Source organism: Schistocerca cancellata, chromosome 9 (genome assembly GCF_023864275.1).
Source record: "Schistocerca cancellata isolate TAMUIC-IGC-003103 chromosome 9, iqSchCanc2.1, whole genome shotgun sequence".
NCBI classification, from domain to species: Eukaryota; Metazoa; Arthropoda; class Insecta; order Orthoptera; family Acrididae; genus Schistocerca; species Schistocerca cancellata.
In genome coordinates this window covers 91,531,078-91,548,717 of record NC_064634.1, presented here as the reverse complement: position 1 = coordinate 91,548,717, position 17,640 = coordinate 91,531,078, and positions in this window count along the sequence as shown.

Here is a 17,640-nt window from a genome sequence, read left to right as displayed (position 1 = left end):
GATGACCTCAGATGTTAAGCCCCGTAGTGCTTAGAGGCATTTGAACATTTGTCATGTCTGTGTTTCTGACTGTACTTTCAAAGTTTCAGCTTGTTCTCCTCTTTCGAGGACAGTAGCATCGGGTTACGCATTCTGTTCTTTTAGTTGAGTGACCAAAGCACTCGGCCTAGCACTGTTTATGTTGGAAAACAATTTTTCTTTGTCTTGAAGTTGAGCTTTCAGTACTTGAAATCGTCTCATTCAGCCTTTTATCTCTTTGTAAACGTGTTTGGTTCTGTTGACGCATTTACATTTCAGTATTAGGAAATCACTCAACTCTCATCTAGTTTGTGCTACAAATTGTGCAACTATAATATTATCTCTTCCTGTTCTAGTAGTATTTTTCTTCGTATTTACATTATCATCACTTCTCATCTTTAGCAATATTTCTACAGAATTGATGTTACCAAATTCACAACGTTGGCAACAGAGCGCGGTTCAGGTACAGACTGCACAAACGAAGCCGATTCAAAACCGGAATACACCGTTGCTGCCTGAGTTTGTTGCGAAATGTTACTATACGTTTCCCAGTAGCTGTTCATCAAAGCATAAGCTTCAACTAGTAATCACCAGTCCTGTACTTTGGCTGGCCGGAGTGGCCGAGCGGTTCTACATGCTACAGTCTGGAACCGCGCGACCGCTACGAATGCAGGTTCGAATCCTCCCTCGGGCATGGATGTGTGTGATGTCCTTAGGTTGGTTAGGTTTAAGTAGTTCTAAGTTCTAGGGGACTGATGACCTCAGAAGTTAAGTCCCATAGTGCTCAGAGCCATTTTTAGTCCTGTACTTTGATTCGATAGTTAATTAATTTGAGCTTGCATGTCTGAGATGTTTTCCGAAATTTCACTCACGTTACTAATTTGTGACACATATCCGCCAAAGTTAATTTCACCCAGTGCAGAGTCCTATTTTTGAGCTTCTCTAATTTTGTTCTGCACGATTACTAGATCTAGGATTGATATCCATATGCCGATTCATAACAAAAAAAAAACCTATTACATACCAAAATAAAACTTTCAGTCATACATTGTTCACAAAAAAATAAATTACCCTTGGTAATGAACGACTAACAAAAATCCTTGAAATGGGAAATGAAAATACGTACAATCTCCACAATTACTTTCCACCGAATCAAGAAGAGTCATGCACAAAATGCAAAATAACTCTTTAAAATTGTGCAAATCATGAAACTACAAATGATGATACATAAAGAAAAACATACAAAATCGTAATGCTTAATATTAACCAGGAAAGCAGCAGGTGCCCTAGTTGTTGTACAAAGTGGTTGCTGTAACTTCTCTATCGAGACAGTACCTTCAACTGGCTGCGAAAATTACGGATAATTCCTTAAGCCTCTCATCCTGGCATGGTTGCCTAGTGTAAATGTTTTGTTTGTTTTCTGTTTGTATAATTGTCTCCGACTGTTATATGTTTGTATGTATTGTAATGTAAAGGTTCTGTCGACTGTACATTGCAGGTAGTGTGCTTACATAAACGTCTATCTGATGAAAGGAATCGCCAAACCCACCTGAAATTGTTTAATTGTGTCCCAGTGAACTAAAAGAATTAGAAAATCTAAAACTGTCTACTAAACAAGTTGTCATGTGAAATTCTATACTGCGCTACAATGAGTGATATCACAATACCTGTTTTGGAATTCCAACACGCAAAACTAATTCATTAAAAATCCTTCATAAAATTACAAGCTGAACTTTGAAAGAATAAATGTCCAACATGTTTCTGTTAAAATGCCCTGCAGATATACATTCCCAAACAAACCGAGTACAATTCCGAACATCAAGTGTCACAAAAGTGGCAATATAAAACAGCACTGAAAGAGTAAGAATGTCTGGCAAAAGAGACGAAATCTGAACTAAACTTCAACTTAACTGACCATGATGATAATTTGTAATGCAGTGCATGATTGTAACTAATATTTCTATGTGCTAACAATTATATTAAAAAGTGGTTAAAATTAGAATGCAGTGCAGCAGAAAATCAGCTAAAGAAAAGCTTGCCCTTGTGCAGTGCACGGAAAAGCTTCTAAGCTAAGAACCGCATACTTGATGAGTGACCAACACTTTTCCGCTAAGTGCAACGCAGTAACACACGATCACAAAATAAAACTTTAGTAAGGGGTTGGTGAATGAAATTGAACTTATTGAATTTAATTTAAAATCTTATTATGTAGCTCACAAATCTATTACAATAATCCAGAATTAAATTTTCACTCTGCAGTGGAATGTGCGCTGATATGATACTTACTGGCCGATTAAAACTGTGTACTGACCGAAACTAGAACTCGAGACATTTGCCTTTCACGGGCAAGTGCTCTACTGACTTTTTTTGTTGATCTCACTTTGTTCTTGATTTTTCGTTCTATTTCTTCGGATCGGACGTCCCAAACGCTCGTTCAAGTTCATCCTCATTCCATTAACTCAGTTTTTTTGTTACAGAGGGCGACTAACCCTCTGAGCCAACACGCTGAGCTACCGTGCCGGCACCGACTGAGCGAGTCAGGGCCCGACCTCACAGCTTCAGTTCAGCCAGTACCTCGTCTCCTACCTTCCAAACTTCACAGAAGTTCTGTCGTGAATCTCGCGGAACTAACACTCCTGGAAAAAAGGATACTGCGAAGACATGGCTTAACCACAGCCTGGGGGATGTTTCCAGAATGAAATTTACACTGTGCAGTGGAGCGTGCGCTGATATGAAACTTCCTGGCAGATTGAAACTGTTTGATGGACCGACAATCGACATTGGTACCTTTCCCTTTCGTGGGCAGAAATGTGTGGATCACTTAATTTATGTTCACGACTTTTTTCTTCAAACTATGTTGTTGAACTTTTTGTCATTTACATAGCAATTTAGTTTCCCCTGCATCCATTCCTGGGAGTGTGAAGTCCCCGAGGCTTCTTAGGAAGAAAATTTTCTTCTGAACATATCTTACATCCTAAGTTACCCTTATTAATAAGTATCCATGGTTTCTCAACACTAAAATAATTCCATTGATCTGAGATCAAACAAGGAAGAAAAAGAGTGATGTCATTGAATCAACCCGTTTGAGAATTTACTGCAGATATTTCAGAGGCACTTACTGAACTATTCAATGTGGGTGGACCGAGCGAGGTGGCGCAGTTGTTAGACACTGGACTCGCATTCGGGAGGACGACGGTTCAATCCCGCGTCCGGCCATCCTGATTTAGGTTTTCCATGATTTCCCTAAATCGCTCCAGACAAATGCCGGGATGGTTCCTTTCAAAGGGCACGACCGACTTCCTTCCCCGTCCTTCCCTAATTCGATGAGACCGATGACCTCGCTGTTTGGTCTCCTTCCCCAAAAAACAACCAACCAATGTGGGTGGTCTTTTCACTGCACTTTCGGCACTGTCGCTATCTTTACTCGAAATTTTGCAATATTACTTTCACCTTCACCATATTTGTTTTGTTTTAAGCGCTTTCGTAAACTTTGTTTCTTATTTCGTGACCACATACATAACATATTGTTCCTAAGAAGACATTACGCCGTTGCAGTCAAGTTAATGTTCCAAATGTAACCTAATTCTAGATACAACGAGTCTCGTTAACTTTTTCTTGCTATTTGTGAGGTGATGAACTTATTTAATGTCCAATATGAGAAACTAATTAACATTAAATAAAGTCAGTAAGTACAAAAATGTCCACTGTACTGCAGTGTACAAAATTGGTAGATTGTAATTAAGATTATTTATATTTATTTATACTTTGACTGAATTTAGCTTACTCTAGACCATGTATCAATTAGTTTCCGTTTTCCTTTACAAAGGTTCTATAGCATTCAGTATCTTTCCATCATCACATATTGCGACCAGCGAAGTTACGTGACTACCATACGCTATGTCTGCTTCATCGATTTCTCAATGCTCTTGCAGCTCAGTTCCTCGTATCAGAGATTAACTACTTCCGATATTGTCAGAAGCCAAACACATGCTCCCACTTAGCCAGTATACAGCTGCGATCATTCATAAAACTAAGGCTTTTGTCATTTTCTTCCATGTTGCAGCATTCCAACTCTGGAGTAACTGTGCCTGTACTCTGCGCGCAGTACAGTGCCCTGTAGTTTTTATGAAGGTACTGAAGAACTTCTTTCTGACAATCTCATAGGGTTTCCCCAAAAACTGATGTATTTTAAGCGGTTTGTCTAAGTGCCACAGCAGTCTTGTCCCAGTTACGGTTCTTCCTCCTTTCATTTCAGTCACGTCACTTTCTTTTCCTCTGATGTCATTAATTGTACTAACCTGTGTTTTATCCCCTTGCTCTTTCCCTCTTCCTTCCCCCCTTCTGTAATACCCATTGCAGCTGACCTCATTGTAGAAATCTACATTTCTGTATTTTGTCTTTATTATCGCACTTCTCATGAACAAATGTAAATGTGTTTTTCTTCATTATAGCAATTTCTGAATGCTATATACTCTATTAGACCTCATTTATAACATATATTTACTTTTACAATGTCAATTCCTTCGGACATTCATGCATATTTGAAGGAACACACGTTGCTGACGATCTGCAACCACAATTAAATTGCGATGCATTAGTCGCAGTTGCGGTAATCAAGGTGGGGCTGTGGCAGATTGAGCTTTGGATCAGTCCCACTAGCGTTCACGGAACGGATAGCCGAGATGATGAAGCTGACCACTTGCGATAAGTAGGAAATGCGAGTTCGAGTCCCGGTCAGTTATAAATTCTCGTGTGTCACCAATAGTTCTTCTTTCCGTACCTAATAAAGCTGATGTTAAAATTATTCGTAACAGTGACTAATGTGTCGAAAATATTAAATGTATTTTGTAATGAATGTAAACGTAAAGTATGTACAGTGCCGGGTTGAATGTAACACGGTAATAATCTTACCAGGTTAAATAAATCACTATACAAATAAATGAATCACACTAAAAGTAGATTGACTCAGTAAAAAAAGACAACTTAAATGCAAAACATAAAGTACACAGAGAAAATGAACAAAGATTCTCAAACGGGCAGACGACATACAGCAGAAAAATACACTAAATTATACATCAAAACTTCAGTTCTGTGTATGAGCTAACTTACGCATGTAGGGCTGAAGCTATAGGCAATAGACAGTAAATATAAGAAACTTTCTCTCTTATGTAAATTAGTGTGTACCAAGTCCATTCCCTATCTGTGGTGTAGTCAGTGTGTGTGTGTGTGTGTGTGTGTGTGTGTGTGTGTGTGTGTGTGTGTGTGTGTGTCTGTGTTGTCCTTGTGTGTGATATGGCTATTTGAGAATTTTCCTGCATTTTGTCTGTGCACTTTACGTTCTGCATTTCAGTTCTACTTATTTTTAATCAGTCTGTCTACATTCTTGCATTAATTCAAGAACCAGTTATGAGGAACAAATCAGTGCGATGAACGTGACAGAAATCATTCCACATTTGAAGAACTTTTAAAACAACACAGCCACCACGTTGCAACTTACGAACGTGACGTGGAAATCGTCATAACAAATAATAACTGCCAGTTTCTCATTCAGTGAAAGAGAACTATTATATCTAACAAATCACAGCAGCAGGTATATATATCAACAACACACTGGTAAACCTGACCAAGCATGCAACACACACACACACACACACACACACACACACACACACGCGCGCGCGCGCTACGTACACGAGCGCATGCTCGGGCAAAACCCCTCAAACGCACGTAAAATAGCTGGCTAGAAAAACCACATAAATACAGCGTACAATAGGCTGTGCTGACAAATACTTACTGCGGGAGGCAGAACAATAGCTTCTGCAGCAATGAAGCAGACAGCTATCACTGTAAGTCATGAAACGCATTGTGCCAGAAACTACCTCAAGCAGAAGTGTTCATTACATGTAATAACAACGCCGATAAATATAATAAAAGAGTGTTGCATGCAAGTGAGGAGGTACTTCGAACAAACTGAGCTTAACCAAGTATCGCAAAACATAACTATCATTTATCCAGTTGCTTACAGGCATTACTGGAATACCATTAATGCGGTCTCCTATTTTACTGTTTCCGTTTGTTACTGATTAAGTGGTGTAGACAGTCATGTAATCTGAAAGTGTCTTACCCATTAGACATTACTTTTGTCCATAGATTATTTCACCTGTTGCTGAATTTCGTGTCCTATCATTAGCATGTCCTCGCACATTATAAAAAGTCTTTTAAGTCAGTACAACTGTTTCGAGAAGCATTCTCGTTTATGGCTTATATGTCCCTACTGTTTAATGTGTTCGTCAACACCACTCTTAAAACAGATATTAAGACTGCCTTCTTACAAATTTCTTGCTCAGTTTCACACCCCAGCATCTCTGATAGCTTCAACGTCTATGTGCTTCTACTGTTTCATGGGCAAAACTAAAGCACCTCTGCATTCAGAACTCTACCTCTGCCCAAGTGTTTTGAAGTTGTGATCATTACCGATTTTAGCCGCCGACATGCATGACCAGTCTCCTGTGACTCGACTAACAACAGCACGTGCAGTTCATTCTAGACACACATCACCAGTTCTTGGAGGCGTCAGGCCGTTTTCAGCAGTTATACATTTCAAACGTAACGTACTTAGGTTACACAAGAGTAATCATAAAACTTGTAATGGTACAGATACCTATCTTTCTATCCATACTGCTTAAGCACTAATTGAACACGCAAAAGCGAAGATAATAAGTAGTATGTGTTTGTTGAACCTTTGAAAATAATTGGGAAAACTTTCTTTATTAATCCATCGGTTACAATATGTTGCAGATGTAACCTGACTACCCTATATTTTAGTTTGATGTAAATGGATGCCGGTATGGGGTGGTTAAAAGAGAGCAAAGTCTGTTTTCTTCTATCATCATCATCAGGTGCTTTCCTGCCGAAATAGTGAAACCTATGTACTACTTTTAGTGTCTCATTTCATAATCTAACTCCGTGACCACCTTACTGAACGGAACTACATCACATTACCCTTGTCACGTGAGTGATATCGCCCGAGTTACGGTAATGACGCAGCATAGATCAGCTCACAGACTTTTAATTTAATTTGTTTTTTAATATGGCTGCATGATGACCATTTGCAGATGAGTTATCATAAGAGAAAGCAATATTTAGTCTGCTAACACGCTGATGTAGCACATTTGTACTGAATAAGCATTTGGTTTCTATGTAAATAAAATCCCTCCATGGAATAGCAAGAGCAGACCTCGGAGAACTTTAACAATTTATTTTCTAATTTATCTTTCCAGTCTGTCAAGTATTCAGTATCGTTCGGGAAGATATCAATGACTTTTGAAACAGCGTTATTCACACCGCTGTCTGCTACCGCTCGATTTACTTGAGAGAAAAAAAGACGTTTTTTTTCTTCTACTATTTTAATTATGGATATCATTATTCGTTATGAACTGTAACGGATTACCAGACTGAAGCTTCATTCCCGTACATGCAAAGAAATAATGTGGAATTGAAGAGAATTCGCCGTTTTGTACGTACAGAATTAGTGCTTTGCTTTAACACAAAGGCATGTTTCATCAAAGTTGTGGCATCTTCAGAAAGATTTTTATTTTATTTTCAGTGTACAGAAACATATTTTATTTAGCACTGGAAATATGTTCAAGGGGTTCTGCTGTTCTTTAAATTACGTATCACAATTTTAATACGGCTGACAGCAGCAACCGTAAATATATGTTCAATATACAACATGTACAGGCGAATGGTTGTATAACTTACAAGTAAGAACCTTAAGCAGGTCTCGATGCCACTAAAGGTATCTTTTTCAAAAGAAAGTCAGCGATAACGTTCAAATACCATATACAGTAAACGTCTGAAGCACAGAGTACGTCACACTGGAAAAAAAAACGTGGAATATAACTAGTGACTACAAAAATTACATGACGATAAAATTATAAATGTACATGACGAGCTATGGAGCGCAAGCCAAGCAACAGAAAATATGAAATAAAATGCTACATGGAAACAGAAAAAGTTGTTGCAACAGGTACAGCTTGTTAAACCAGAAGGCATTAGACTGGACGTTTGGCACATAGTTAAGATGCCAGGTAAACATGGTGTAGAGCGCGCCACTTACTGGACACTATAGTTCAATTCTTTTATCTTGGCGGTTCGCGCATGCCCGCCCAGACGCGGGAGAATGCTGCGTTGCCAGTTGTACGCGCCAAGAGAAGCAGCGGCATAGTATAGTTCGCAAACTTACGTTTATGGGGGAGCGCGCAGTTTATGAAGTAAAGCCACCACGGCCGCATTAACTCTTTCGCTGCTACAGAGACGTACTCCATGCATTCCGCGATGTGCGCGAATTTCTCATCATTGAACTGTTCGCCTGGGCAGACACATGGTGTTTCGATTACTTTGACACACTTTATCATTCGATTTCACAAAAACTATTTGGCCCAAAAATTTGATTTTTACTCATCTTCTTCACTGATACCTTCCCCCCGTAAATGACTTAATTTTTTTCGATGTTCAACGCAGTTATTGTGTAGCATTAGATGTAGTAAACCATTGCACAAAATTTTGAGGAGTTTGCAGAGGTAAAATTCCATAGTGTATACTTTCCGTATGGTCGATTTTAGTTGCCACTAGCAAAAAATTACATTCAAACGAATAAAATTCATGAAGTAAGACACTTCAATACTGTTTTTAAAATAAAGAAAATATTAAGCACTGACCAGAACCTATCACTTAGCAGCCATACACTTTAACCATTACGCTAACGCATTTCATCATTCAACAAATCTCCTGGAGGACTTTAAAATATCACGCAAAATACCGACAAACACTGTTGGTATGATTACAAATTACTCACGTTTCGCCGAACTACAATAGGAAATAAACAATTACCGCTGTTCTTTATTGCGAAAAAGCGGTTAATGAGAATGATACAAACACCTTTCCTTGCTATTGCCTGAATTAGGGGGCTTATTGCTTGTTTGGTTTAATTAATTAATAGAATATGAAGCAATTTGTTTAAATAATGTTTTTTTCCAAACTTTCTATAAAAGAAAGTCTGCTATCAAGACATTTCTTTTGTTCAATTACTTTATTTATGACTGAACGATTCTAAAACTGAAGACACTCGTCCATGCTCTGCACTGCAGTCGAGCTCTGGCAACGTCGTTCTCTGTTCATTGGCTGACTGCGTTTTGTGACGTCAGATGCGCAGAACGGACCTAAACTCGGCCACCGTCATAAATGACGCGCACTTTAGTCGCGTGACAAACGCTCAACTGTATGAAGTAAGTATCTGTTACACTAATCATCTGTATGATACATATTTAGATGTTGCTCATGGTATAAAAACATGATATATAAGAGGTACAAAAGGAATACAATAATTTTCATAAAAATGACTACGATAAAAAGTAGCAAAATTGTCGAAATGATAAATTAGAAATATCTGCTGAGAATAAAGAACGTACTGTAGCAGGATCTCTTTTATCGCATGTTACATCAAGCAAACATGGGGAAATATGTTTTATATAAACTTCACAAAACAGAAGGTGGTGTACAGTGACATCTGGCGTACAAACAGTAAGCTAGTACCGAGTCCAGAAAGCTAAGGGGAAAACATCAACGGTTCCGATATAGAAGTGAACGAAAACGTGAACCAAAGCATCATAAAGATGCGAGCAGTGGCTTCAAGGCGTTAAATAAGCTTTTGTTTCATAACGGTTCTTGTTCGTTACAGATTAGGCCATCGTTACGGATCATACGTCTAAAGATCTCAAGTTCTTCTCTCTATGCAGAATCGTTCATCCTCTACTATTTTTCGGATAGTTTCACGATTTTAAGAAATGTTCTGCGTAGGAAGAGTTATGAATATTAGTATCTTTCTTTCCTAACAGTGTTCTTTATAGCTTGAGTTAAAAAAAACCGTACCCGTCCGGCTCAGATAAAGTGTTTTTGTAAAGTCCTGAGCTACGGAAAGGGTCATTTGACGTTTGTAAATTATGTATTACACTTTTGTTAACTGTTGATAGTGAAGAAAACAGTCTCGCAGGCACAGCCGCTGAATCCTATACCATATGTTACCTAAGTAAAGTACTGAAATACGTTCTGTTTGTCAATCTCCTCATTCAGAATTTTACCTAGAGAAGTTATTCTTTTATTAGTTTCCACTTCGATAGATTTTTCCAATAATGAGAGTACATAACGTTATTAAAAGCCACTGTTTTAATTAAATTAATTTCTTTCTTTAGTTTAACTGGTGACAGTGATGTGACTATAGCGCGATGAGTAGCTGAATGAAACAAAGCTGTCTTATGGACTGAATGTCTAATTCTGTAGCTGTATAACTTCTAAAAAATTTTTCTTCTAGTGAAATTTGTAAAAAACAAAGTCTGCTATTCGGTCTGCCAATGGATCACAAAATTACAAGCCTATCTGGTTGCTGAAAGAGTTTTCCACTAAATTCAAGATAGTTATATTTAACTACCACTTTTAATAACGCTATGAGGGCCGTAATTTTTCAGAAGTTAGGCTGGTACACAATTAGGCAATTAGTCACACGCTGGGTATGTGGATTATACTTTGGTTACATACAATGTACCTAATGAAGGGGTTTACTAACTCTTTGAAATAGCTAATAATCTTCATGAGAAAATTAGTTTCACTTCCAAGCTACAAACTGAAAACCGAGAGCTAAATTATTGGGACTTAAATTTGGCCAGAGTAGATATTCTAAAAGGTAACCAATGCTAATAGGATTGTACCTTAGGTTTTAACACATCCTCAGTCCCATAAGACAGCTTTCTTTCATTCAGCTATTCACTGCGCTATAGTCACACCAGTCATCAGTTGAACTAAAGAAAGAAATTAATTTAATTATAACAGTGACCCTTAATAACAGTTATGAACCCTCATTAGTGGAAAAAAATATCGAAGCGAAAACCAATAAAAGAATCAGTACTCTAGGTAACGTTCTGGATGATCATACTGATAAACGAAAACGTATTTAAGTACTTTACGTAGGTAACATACCGCACAGGATTTAGTGTCTGCTAGTAAAAACTATGTCTCCAGTGTTGTTCCCTCCACTAATCACAGTTTACAAAAATTAAACGTAACTGGATACCTTACGTAGCTCAGGAGTTTACAGAACCACTTGCCCGGTGTTTTATGCGAGACAAACCAGTAGAGTTTTTTAACAAAAGATATAAAGAACACTTCCTAGGAAACATAGGTACTAATATCAATAATTCTACTTTCGCAGAGGATTTGTTACAATCGGGAGATGATCCAAAAAGAGCAGACGAATGACATTTCTGTATAGAGAGAAAGAAGGGTGGAAACTTTATGTCGTAGAAGAATTTGAGATCTTTATACATATGATCAACAACGATGGCCTCATGTTAAACGAACAACGACGGATATGAAACAAAAGCGTCTTCGAGCCATTGTTCGCATCTTTCGATGCTTTGGTTCATGTTTCCACCCAGTTCGATATCGGAACCGTTGTTACTTCCCCCGTTGCCGTTGCTTTATGGATACTGTACTAGCTTACTTTTGTACGCCAGATGGAACTGTACACCACATTCTGTTTTGAGAACTTGGTGTATAGCGTATTTCCCCCTTTTTGCTTTTTGTAACATCTTGAGAAAGAAATCCAGCCACAGTACGTTGTTTATTCTCAGCACACCTTTATAATTAATCATTTCACTCGTCTTGCTACTTATTTTCAAAGACATTTTCATAATAATATTATATTCTTTTTGTATCTTTTATACATTCCTTTTTAATACCACAACTGATGTATTACTGTAACAGTTACATATTTCATACAGTTGACAGTTTCTCACGCTGCTGGCGCCCAGTAAGTGGCACAATACGCTACATTTACCTGCTATCACATCTATCTGCCACATGTTCAGTCCAGTGTCCGCTCTGTTAACAAGCTATATCTGTGTAACAACCATTACTGTTCCCATTTTCCGTTGTCTGACTTGAGCTCCTTAGCTCAACATGTACATTTACAATTTTAAATTTGTGTAATTTAGGCGGGTACCAATTTCATTCCATATTCTCCTTTTCATTGTGGTCAAGTATTAAGGTATTGTCTTGTGCAATATTTTTAAACATTAGAATCGTGGTTAAGGCTTTCACATTAAACTTATGTGACGGGTTGACTATATATTTTGTATCTTGTAAATTACATGCGTATTTTACCTTTCCTTTACATTGCGTGTGTCCTTTGGTTGCCAACAATCAGCCACTGGACTAAGATATTACACCATGTTATGTGTGAACGTAGAAGAGATAGGGCATCCTCTGAATTTAATTTTGGTTTACAATACACCCTTTATAAATATATAATCCGGTAAAATCATTGGGTATGACCCTTTTGCAGGTTTACCATTGGTCTAGTTAGCTCTTGCCTAGTTGTGACTGCTTTCATATGCCCTTCAAAAAGTGTTTTTGTTGTTGTCTGTGCATTTAGAACTACTTGTGACATCGATACATATTTGTGAAGTTTTGTGTATGGAGAACTATTTGGTATGATTTATTTGTGGACTGTGTTTCGCATTTAAACAGCGTGTTTTGGGTGATTTCTGGGTCTTGTTATGTTTCTGTGGGTTGGACACACGTTTCACAGCGTACTTTACTTTTTTAAGCGAGTTTGACAGTCAGTTGTCTCACTTGTTCGTTTCCGATTGACAGCCGCGAAATTTGAATTTCTTCTTGAGTGTTGCTCGGGTGTTTCGGGTTCTGAATCAACCATACATATGAAAGACATTGAAGAAATTCATAGGCATTGTGTAAGACCCTTAACGGGCCGTTAGGTCAGTTGGTGAATGTCACGCAAATGCTCTTGGGCTTAGATGGGAACCCTTCTATAAAAGAAATCGTTCTTTTTGGAAACGCTGTGGAGGTAATTTATATAATCTGAATTTACGTTTGAATCTGGAAGGACACTACTGCCTCTAACATTCGCAAATATAAACGAGGATAAAGGCAAAATAAGGTACATTATGGCTGCTGCAACGTCATAGAGGCATTTGTTACAGAGATAGGTAGCTATGATGTAAAGTACCCTTCACCAGACACTGTACAGTGCCTCGCGGTGTCTTTACGTAGTTGTAAATGTCGGTGCAGGTGTAGAAATAGTAGGCCGTCAAAAAGTAGCTTACATGCTAAGGTATCAGTTATTACTGCGATAACTGACGGGAAATGGTTTTCACTCACGTGTTTTCCTAGGAAGCGATGTATTCGTCGAAAACGTTCCTGGAACAAAAAGGAAGCCTGAGGTATAGTAAATTTTTCCTCTTTTTATCTCAGTACATTACGACCAGCAATAAACGGATCAACATTCCGCTTGGAACACCGGAATGAAGACACTTACATAAACGACCGTTTTAACTACAAGTGTTACAGAAGTGTCTCCGAGAATTTCAAAATAGCGCAGTCATTAAAGCTGAAATATATATCAACAGGCCTTTCCGAGAAAAGTCTTTCACCAGTAGTAAAGAAAATTACTCCGCACTTGAAATTTGTGATGACTCTGGTGTGAAGCCAGCTGAGAGAGGGAAAGTACGGGGAGTGAGCCTGTGAGAGTACAGGAACCAGTCTACAATTTTTTCCCGACTGCACTCGACATGAAGGACTCTCTCACTGTGATCACCATTTTGCTGGTAGCCGCTCCTTCGAGCATACTATCCACAGGTAAGATAGAAAATGTTGTTAGCTTATTGGTTAGCTTCCATGCTGTTGGGAGATAGTTTCCAACGTTAACTACTACATGACATGGACGCTTTGAATGCAGGTGTTTCTGTAGCCAGCTGTAAAATTGATTAGTTCATTAAATTACTTTTATTGACCCTCGTATGTGATCGATGTTTGTATTGAACACACCTTCTCCTCACCCTATAATCTTTTGTCTGTCTCCTCCCCCCTAACCTCTCTGTCTCTTAATTTCCTCCTCCAACGCCATTCTCCAGTCATACCTTCCTCCCTCCCTCCACCTGACCGTACCTCCCCTCTCACTTTCCCCTTACTCACTCTTACCTCCAGCAACTGCTCTCTAACTCTCTACACATTTCACTCTCATTTATCTCTCCTCTTCTCACCTCTCTGTCCATTATTTGCCTCTATCCCTTGCTGTGTTCATCCCCTCCTCTATCCATCTGAACAGGCCTCAACCATGATAGTTGTCACAGGGAGCACTTGCAGTACAATTCAATAAAGCAAGCCGATACAACTCCCAGAACATGGGTATCAGGAAGGCAGGCTGCAAATCAGGGGTTTGAATATTATTTATTTGCCTCCCATGATGTACAAACCACCATTCAAAGTAGGCTGATAAAGCAGACTGACAGTACTCCATAACAATACACCTCTCATCTAGGGTAGCCTACATGTCTGGGCCCAGAAAATCGTTTCTTTCCCTTGACATGTAGGCTGCCATGCAAAGCAGGTCGACATGCCTGTCCTGAAAGCCTCCAGAAACTCGAGAAACATGTTTTTCTGCTCCTATTGAAGCTAGGTATTTAAAACCATCAGAGTGGTGATACTCATGAGACCTGTTGTGTTTGTGCCAAATGTGGCTGAAACAGATCCAAGGGTTTAGGAGGAGATCCCAGACATACAAAAATACAAACACTCTATATAAACATTTTTCATTTGCATTGCCCATTTAATGCATCAAAGATGTTACCATCTAATGTTAACCAGATTGGCGGTGAGTAGTGTTGATATTGACTTGTCGACAGCAAGCCACTATAGAGCCAGGTACAGTTACCACATTCAGAACTTGTTTGCCTTCGCAAAACAAATGCTGGCTTGATCCAGTTGTCCGTTTTGCCTAGTTCTACATGCCAAACTCTCTCTCTGTAACTGCCTTGTAGTAACGCTACTTAGTCACTGCTTGAGTATTTAGTATTCTTCATGTTCTGCTGCCTCTGTTAATAAGTCCTCTGGATAAAAAATTGAGACAAGAGACATCTAATACACTGCAACATCTGCTATAGCCGTGACTGTGGTCCATTCAGAATGTTCTACGTTATTCATATATGCCTAGTCGAATCAAAGCTGCTGGTGTTTAGATACCTGTAGAGTTGCGAAAATTGAGTGGATACTGTCTATTCCATTTCACTCGCTGTTCCAGATACATCGTTCTCTATGTAACTGGTAGTGTTCGTCAAAACAGTAATGTATGCACGCAGCTCTGTTATCCTGACTATTGTCATCTTGGAAGAAGATGTAGAAGAAAGGACTATTCCTTACCAAGAATATTGAAGTAAACGTTCTGGTTAACGTTCATGGCGTGAATGAGAATGCAGAAGTGCACAGAATATCACACAGCTCCATCCGCAATATAGGCTCGGAGACTGAAGGAGATGGACCTGTATTCACTAACAGCAGCATTTCCTATCAAGGGTACGTCATCCCCTGCAGGCTCATTAGACAGTCCGCACTGATACACCACCAACTGGGCAAGTTGATTTGCTGCGTGACCATGGGCACGTCCAAACGCGATAGCTCTTTTATACTATTCTGTAGGTCTCTTCGTCAACCTGCCTTACTGTGCTGTTTTCGTGCAACCTACTGGCGCACTTCCGTCACTTCACCGTCATGACTGTGTGGTGAAGGATCACATGCTATTTTCAGTGCGTCACTATTATTTTGTCTGGCAGTCTTATACAGGGTGTCCCATCATCTCTGCCACCTCGTACATTTCAGAAATAAAACAAAATGTGACACACTGGAACATGCAATGGACCACGTGTTCATCTATGTCAGGGTGTGACGAAGCAAGCTGGGATATTTTTACTGCCCCTCTTTTGCCATCTGCCTCCTTAAATTCATTTTTTCACTTTTAAGTAATTACCATTAACATACGTAAATACGAGTATAATGTGAATGTTGATAAAAGAGAAAGTTTTTCCCTCAATTTTAAGGAATATAACACCATATCTAATTTTGTGCTCAGTTTTATGTATGTGTTTGATTTTCTAATTTATTTTGACTATTCCTAGATAGTATCTTTTTTTATATGGTGAAATCAGTAATTGTTTCGTAACATAAATTCTATTGTTGACATATAAACAAATATAAATTCTGTACTAATTATAAACATTTGGAAGACGAAATAATACAATCCTTAAAGTATCTATTTGGCTCTATTCGAAAACATGTTAGCAAAGCCAGCCCTTAATTAATTTCAAAGTAATTAACAGTTTTGTCAAAAGCAGTGTTGCGTAACTATATGTGTTAATTTCATCATTTAAACAAATAATTTTGGTTAACCATTGTAGTAGAAGAAACTGTTAAAAAGAACCAATTTATCTATGTATTCAGTTAATTTAATGAGTTAAGTGTTAATTGTGATTTCTGTAATTTTAACTGCGAACAATGTGCAGTTTCAGTACCTATGATTATGATGATATGTAAGGGCCCAGTTTTTGGTCACGAGACAGTCACTCCACGGCCGAGTTTCAGATGAGGAACCTGTATTGGTTAGAACAACAACTATGCTTCAACTTAACTGTGAAATAAGTGTTACACAGGCCGTGTGTTAAAGCAATGACAGCATCTGCTCCATACGCACATTTCTGTTCTTCAAGAACTGTGAACTTTGTGGTTACGTCTTTACTGCTCATAGATGTTCAATAGTAAACTTTTGTAGCAGTGTGTGGAGGTTTGCCTACAAACTACTAATGAGGCTTATCGAAAGTTAAATGACAATGCACTGGCCATACAACTGAGTATTATTAGGGGGTTGTGAACAGCGAAATTAGAGTACTCTGAAACACAACTGTGCACCAGTCGGGTACATTATTTACCCAATTTTCAGCCAGTATAGCAACACAGCACGTCGACACCGAGGACAACAAACGAAGAAATAAAGTAGGCGAACCAGTACAAGGGGTTCCCACAATGTGCGCAAATGCTTAATCCATAAAGTACAGTTGACACCAATTTCAACACAGTTGCGTTTTTTAATGGAACATCGATATTTTTTCAACAGAAATGAGAACTAGAGATACAATTGGTGACGGTACGCTTGGTTTCACTGTTTAAAACTTCGTACTTTCTGAAAGATAAAACTTCAAATAAAGGATGGCAGTTGCGCCACGGTTTCTGTCCTAGTGCGCAGGGCATGGGTTGCCTGCACTGTCCTCCAGCATGCTGTACACAGAGCTCTATCGCTAAGCACGTTTTATCTGCACTGTTGAGTCTACTAGTGTATGCTACTCGGGCATGCTATGCTGCTGTCGGTGTGAAACAGAAAAATAGACAATGTTGCATTTTACACTACTGGCCATTAAAATTTCAACACCAAGAAGAAATGCAGATGATAAACGGGTATCCACTGGACAAATATATTGTACTAGAACCGATATGTGATTACATTTTCACGCATTTTGGGTGCATATATCCTGAGAAATTAGTACCCAGAACAAACACCTCTGGCCGTAATAACGGCATTGATACGCCTAGGCATTGAGTCAAACAGAACTTGCATGGCGTGTACAGGTACAGCTGCCCATGCAGCTTCAACATGATACCACAGTTCATCAAGAGTAGTGACTGGCGTATTGTGACGAGCCAGTTGCTCGGCCACCATTGACCAGA